Genomic DNA, 5,633 nt, shown 5'->3' with positions numbered 1-5,633 from the left:
CTTCTGCCTATGACGTTCAGTCTTCTAAACCCAATGTGTCCTGGCATCTGAAAAGAATTTGGCTCGCTTTTATTTATTTGTTTTTTAAATTCTTGGAGGGAGCAAGCTTGCGGGCTTCCAGCATTTGGTTTCTTCAACTTGGTATAAGGAAAAATGAAAAATCTGCTCCGAATGACCTAAAATTTACCGTGTTGGTTGTACATAGTACCTTGGCCAGGTATCGCCAGATACCTTCCTCAGTTTCACAATTTTGGCTTTTATGATGAATATATAGCCGAAATTCTGTTAAAGGGTTTAAAACAAAACAGAGAGGCCGTTACAAGAAAGAGAAAGGGGGCTGCCACGGGTAAATCCACCCCATAACCAGGGAAGCAACAGCTTAAAAAAAAAAAGATAAGCAGATGTTTGGAAATGTAATGCACATCCTCACAAATGCTGCGCCTCTAGTTACTCTTGTTTTCTTACTTCTGTCAGGGTGAACACTTCATTTCCGTGACAGTAAAAGCGACTAGTCAAAGGATTATTTGTTTTTTGTTAACCCAAGCTGTCTGTGTAAGCAGCCAGTTTTGTGTACGGTATTTTATTTCCCAGAGGGTCTGTGATAACATCTTAAAAAACTTTTGCCGTTATTTGAAGGAATGAACTATATTGATACTTTTTGTGATTTGGAGCCTTCCATGTGAACAGGACAACTCGAGACTATTGTCATAGCTGTGATCGTTTTTTTTTTTTTTTTTTTTAGTGTCCGACTCTGGGCAATATATATATATATATATATATATATATATATATATATATATATATATATATATTTAATATGTCGGACTCTGGGCAAAAGCTTCAGGGCCTATCTTAAGGCCCAGTAGTCCCCCTACACACTCCACATGTCACACAATTCGGCTTTAACACCCCCCGCCCATACTGAATACCTGCTAGGGCTGTTTTTAGCGGGGGTATTTATACACGTCGGCGGGTCTTCAGGTGGATCAGTAAAGTCTGCTTTTATGATATTCAAGTCTTTTAACTGTTCCCTGCCCCAGCCGGGATTCGATCCTGGGTCCATTAGGACTGAAAACCCCCTCTCTACCGATTCAGCCACCACCACCATCTTATTTGAAATACAGTATTTTGGTATACAACATTTCGAACAGGAGCCAGTTCCTATGCACGTTGGTGGGTAAAATATGGGATTATTCCGTCTGATTCCATTGCTTTGTTGGTGTCCAGCTTTGTCAGAATTTTTTGTCCATCGGACTTAACATTGCTGGGAGGAGGGTTTTGGCGGTTTTGGCTGTTCTCAGTGGAAGTTCTGGTGCCGGCCTGTGCGGTTCTTCTACTGTCATTGTATTGACAAAATGTTCGGCTAGAGTTTCTAGCTTAGCTTGTTATCAAAGATCCATCCTGCTGGTGAAGTAAAAGGTGGGATGACATCGTCTCTGGATAGGCCCTGCAAACATTCTGCTGTATAGAACAAACAACATATGAATCTCCTCAGAAGCTTCTGTCACAGGTCCGTGTTTTTACTTATTTATTCCTTTATTTACTTGTTTTTCCAGGCCACAGTACATTTTATGTTTTGACATGCCTCCTGATGTCAGGCTGTATTTGCTTCTGATGGTTTCTTCGTTAGAGATTTCCATACTGTGTGTGTATTTTGCAGCAACAGTTTGACGACAGTGGTATCCAGACAATGGCTGACATTGGGATTCGGACAGCTGTTGTTGCTGGGAAGAGTAGATGCCTTGAAGGATCAGTTATGTGTTAGTCAGAGGTTTGATATGTATGTCTACACTGAAACATCACTGTCCAGTTCTATATGTGGTAGGTCCCGCCTCATACCATACCAGTCTGCTGTGTTTCCTGGCCATTGTTCTTCTGATTTGTTCTCTGTAAGCATCACTGAAGAGTTGGGGTGACGACAGCACATGTACAGATGCCCTGACAAAACAAAGTGATCCGAATAACCTGAGTAGACTAGGAATATCTGAGATGACTATGTCCTTTGATGATCCTGATGGTTGTGCAGTTGCTGAACTTAGGGAAATTCATCATAAGAGGTTTGTATGAAAATAATACTGATTCTACTTCTATAATTAAGATAACATTTGCATAGCCATGTTGTATCATACCGTTAAGTTGTTTAGGTTATCTGCCACGTGCCTCAGTGGTTGTGAACCTTGTCACTGAGATCTGTAAAGGGCACACAAGAGGACGGAGTGAAGGGGCATCAGGACTAATTTATGGGACATTAGAACGGCAGGGATGCTTAGATCTAGAGACTGTATGTGCAGTTCCTCTCTGAATCCGTGTATCCCGCCCTGGCTTTCCCACTGATTGTTTAAAGGCCTTTTGCACTCTCTTCTGGTCACGATGTCATCCAGAAAAGATTCTGTGCACACCACAATATCTGATGTAGTCGTGATGGTCAGTTAGTGAGGTTTCCCGTGTTGTGTTGGTTCTGAGGAGTGTGAGTACACACACTTGGTGAAAGGTGAAAGTGGTTACTGCTACTGGGGGTTTGGGTACTGTGTTGTAATACCAAATGGTCCTGATGATACTTGGAGTCCTGCTGGATGGTGTGCTGCTGTGCTGCTGCTGCGTTGTGTTAATGCTACTGTTGGTGGCGGCTGCGGTTGTGGTGGATAAGAACTGTCTTAGATCTTAACACTCAGGTTCTTGTGACACCCTCAACTGAATAAAATCGTGTGGTATTTGCCATCTCCAGACGATTATATGTAAGAAAGACTTTAGTGTGGAGTGTTAGAGATACGTTTCATTAACCTATTACGTACGAGAAGGCTTTCTTATGTTCAGTGAAATTATCTAAAAATTAATTAAACTAAAAAATACCACCCGATTTTAGGAGCTAGTAAGTCTAACGAGATCTGTCACAACCAGTGGTCATATTTCCCTCCATTAATTCCTCCCTCCTTCCCTCCTCCATCCTTACCCATTGTTCTTATCCGTCCCCTCTTATTTGCCCTTATTCACTACTTCTGGTATTCTAATTTAAAGTTTTCATTGTAACTAAAACTCGGATTTTTTTTTACGTGAATACCGTTGCGTACCCACTGGGGTCCACGTACCCAAATATGAACCCTACCGATCTAATTAACACTGTCGTTGGGTTTGCTTGTTCGTTTAGGAGCGCTGTGATTTTTTTCTTTCAGTAAGCAAACCGAGTTCCTTATTCATCCTGTAGGTGCCTTGTTTATTTTCAGTATTCACCCTTCTTTTTCAAACAAACAGATGTCTTCTCCGTGACTCTGTTGTTTCAGACACTGCAGTCTGCAGGTGTGATATGGGTGGTTCGTTGATGTCCACTTTTAGAACTGTTATTTTTAAATTCAGGCTTTGCTTCTGGTTGGTTTTACCTTGTTGATCGATTCGCGTAATTGTGTCACGAGAGGCTTGTCCTAAAGAAGTGCTGTAGCACCTTCCATAGATGCAGTGTTTTGTGTGTCGCCTGCTTGTGAGGCACCAGCCAGAGAGACACCTCCCTGTGAACCACCCACATGGGAGGGCTCGTCTTCAGCGATATTTCTCTCTGTAATAGTGTAATGGTAAGGGGGAGGGAGCCCAACACTCACTCACTAGATGTGATGCTACCTTCAGGTGACTGCACTGAGTGACAGGCCAAATGGTGTTCTGTAACCCTGGAAATCATTTAACACGTTGAGTAGTGACAATATAACCAAAAACGGATGCTGAGCTGTCTCATGAGTTAATGAGTCCCAAATGAGTGTGACCCATGTGTTTGAGTCCGAGAGATGGCAGAGGTTTATGGATCACACAGTGTCATGCAGGATTTGTGACTGGTCAATTTCGACTAAGCCTCAGCTGTGTAGGCTGGCCCAAGGACATGAAAATTCTGACGCGGCAGTAAAAAGGTTACATAATGAATGGATGAAGTACTCTTTTGAACAACACTACCGTCTGAGGCAGTATAGGATTGCATGTGTCAGTGCTTCGGTTCGTGTATTTTCCTTGCTGTGGTTTTATTTTCTCCTGCCAGGATTTAGCACGGAGGCTGGTATGTACAGTTGTCTTCTGTTCTTGAACAGTCCGGTGAGGAATGACGCTGCAAGCCTGATCTCTTCCTTTCTTGACCTAGATCTTGTTAACTGTGGTAGAGAGGTTTTCTCTTAGCTCCAGGGTCTCATCAGTGTGTCATATTTGCTGGAAATTGTGCTGTAAACAAGTACGAAGTTTTCTAAAAAAAAAAAAAGATATTTTTCTTAGACCTCTCCCCAATACATCAGTACCTCTGTTATGAGATCTTTATTAAAATGAAGAAGATGTCACGCTCCTTTGGTTCCTCCACAGTTACATTTACTCTCACTTCTACTTTCAGCTTTCCGTGTGGCCTGTGTGGCAGTTGTGCGTCACGGGATAGACAGTTTGTTGGGTGATGCAGAGCTGCTAATCCTCAAAGAAAAAAATAAAAGTTATCCTTCCCTGATAAGTAATCAGGTTGCCAGGAGCTAGTTCATTCACCGTGGATACAGGTGACAGCTCTTCTTGATCAGTCTGTTAGCCTATCAGTGCTTGACATGTTAGCGGGAGGGACCGTCGTTGTTGTTTTGTTAGTACGATCAGGAAGGGAGATAAATGCCTAAATACGATGGGAGTCAAGTCGGTGTAAATTTCCCCTGGGTTGCGGGGCCCGTTCTCAGAATGATAAGTACAGTACCAAGATAGGAAAGGGGGACAGAATAACCAAAAGAGGCAGTATGCTACTGGTGTTGCGTCATCTTTTATTGCCCTATCAGGAGTGAAGGGACCCAGGACATGGCAACTTATTATAGATATTAGTCGCTCGTCCCTGATTAATATTAGGTACCAGATAAACCCCAAATACCCCTCGGATTTCAAAGCTGATGGACCAAATCAGCCTGGACCGCCATAACCACCAGGCTTCTTTAAATGTTGTTGGCCATATGATCACCACTCAGCTTAACAATGGCTTCTAGGCTTATAGGAAACAATATGGCGTATCAGTAAATGCAGAGTTGCTTAGCAAAGTTCATAACATACGAGTATTCTTACGTTGTTTGGCTACAGTGGTTTTGTCATTATTTTATCTTCAACTTGTTTAGTGTTCTTTTATTCTTTCGTTTCTCTGTATGTTTGATGTCTGTGTGTCAATGACTTTGTTTTCTTTTTCCTCATCATATCAGTCCCTCTCTCTCTTCTCACCCTTTTCATTTGGCTTGTGTCACCTAATCTTTGTAAGCTTTTCATCCGCGAACGTAATTTTCAGTACAGTCTAACTGGTACCAGACAGTACTATTCATTTCTAGTGGAGATCTCGAATAATAAAAAGGTCAGCTCTTATTACTAGAAAAGTCAAGTATTAAGGTGAACAGAAGCGTCTGGAGAAAGGAAGGAAAATTATACTGTTATAAAATAAGCTACTTGAGTGAGGGGGCAAATGTCATAAAAACAAGCAAGCACAAAAACGCATCAAACAAGCAAACAAGCACAAAAACATACAACAGACAAACAAGCACAAAAACATACATACACAAGACTGAAAGAATGATGATTATACGAGTAAATTCATTCAGGATAACCATACACATATACACACGCTCACATAAACACATGCATAGTTATGAACGACACACAAG

Source organism: Coenobita brevimanus, chromosome 25, assembly GCF_032717465.1.
Source record: "Coenobita brevimanus isolate Jiangsu-jjx chromosome 25, ASM3271746v2, whole genome shotgun sequence".
NCBI lineage: Eukaryota > Metazoa > Arthropoda > Malacostraca > Decapoda > Coenobitidae > Coenobita > Coenobita brevimanus.
The sequence above is the reverse complement of the archived record's forward strand: the minus strand, read 5'-3'. Positions refer to the sequence as shown.